This window comes from Macrotis lagotis, chromosome 3 (assembly GCF_037893015.1).
Source record: "Macrotis lagotis isolate mMagLag1 chromosome 3, bilby.v1.9.chrom.fasta, whole genome shotgun sequence".
NCBI classification, from domain to species: domain Eukaryota; kingdom Metazoa; phylum Chordata; class Mammalia; order Peramelemorphia; family Peramelidae; genus Macrotis; species Macrotis lagotis.
The window spans coordinates 303,622,000-303,623,521 of NC_133660.1; the positions used below are offsets into that span (position 1 = coordinate 303,622,000).

The 1,522-nt window shown below is 33.6% G+C and overlaps 1 pseudogene; it reads right to left on the minus strand.

Moving 5' to 3' along the window:
• Positions 1–236: 236 nt before the first annotated feature.
• LOC141517072 (olfactory receptor 4A47-like) lies at positions 237–1,189 on the minus strand (annotated as a pseudogene).
• Positions 1,190–1,522: the final 333 nt, after the last annotated feature.

Below are 1,522 nucleotides of genomic sequence, written 5' to 3' on the forward strand. Positions count from 1 at the left end.
TATGAGAAAAGTACCTTTTAATCTGGAATCAAAATCAATTAATTTTCTATCTAGTTGTGGAGAGCATTTTTCATGAAATCATGATATCTTTAATTCCTTCAACAACAAAAATGGAATTTTTTATGCTAATTACAGAAAGCTTTATTTTTTTCTCTCATATTCAGCATCTATTTACTTAGTCCCCAAAATAAAGCTTTAGGAATTTTACAATCTTTGATCTTTTCTGTTGTGAAATATCATTGCTTGATCAAGGCATTCATTACCTTACGAGTGGCCATCACTTTTCTCTTCCAAAGCTTCCTCATGGCATTGTTTATCTCTTTGTTTCTTAGGGTATAGATCAAAGGGTTCAACATAGGAGTGATGACTGTATAAAACACAGCTAGGGATTTATCAATAGGGAAGGTGCAGACAGGCCTAACATACATGAAAATACAAGGAACAAAGAAGAAGATAATAACTGTGATATGGGAAATGCATGTAGAAAAGGCTTTTTGTCAACTGTCCAGACTTTGAGTCTTCAATGAGTGTAAAATAACCCCATAGGAGACAAGCAATAGTAAAAAGATAATTATGCACATTGCTCCTGCATTGGCAACCATTGAGATACCAATAATATAGGTATCTGTACAGGAAAGTTCCAATAAAGGGTACATATCACAAATGAAATGATCAATTATATTGGGTCCACAAAATGGGAGCCTAATAATTAAAAGGAGTTGAACTAATGCATGCATGAAACCTCCAGTCCAGGATACCACCAACAGAAGAATGCATATGTGCCATCTCATAATGACTAAATAATACAAGGGTTTACAGATGGCTACATAGCGATCATAGGCCATAAAAAGAAGGAAGAAAATTTCAGCCCCACCACATAAGTGTGCTAAGAAGAACTGGATCATACAAGCTTGAAAAGAAATGGTAACTCTTTGATTGAGTGTATCTAGGGCCATTTTAGGGACAACCACACTGGAATAGATAGCATCTAAAAAGACAAGAAGGTAAGAAAGAAGTACATAGGGGAATTCAAGCTCTTACTTCCTGTGATGGTTATGATAATGAGAATGTTGCCCACCATAGTTAAAATGTAGCTAATTAAGAATATAGAAAATAGTATTTTTTGTATCTCAGGATTCTGTGTAAGCCCCAGGAGGACAAACTCTGTAATATTATTTCGATTTTCCATCTTTTTTTGAGGGGGGGAATTACAGAAATAAGAAGAGAAATAGTTTATTGGCTATAGCAGTAGACTTGTAGTTGGGAGAACTTTGAATTCAGTTCTGACATCTAATCCTTTTCATGTAAAATCTGCTTAACATTTGTGAGCCTCAGTTTTCTTACCTGAATACTAGTCAAAAGAGTGAAACATTACTTGTTTCATGGAGATTTTTTTTAGGGATGATAGGAAGGAAGAAATTATGAGTATTATATCTGTAAAATTTTATACCACATATAAAAATTGATTATTCTTCTGTAGTTTCAGAAGTCAGATTTTTACCTATAAACATAATTATAAAAC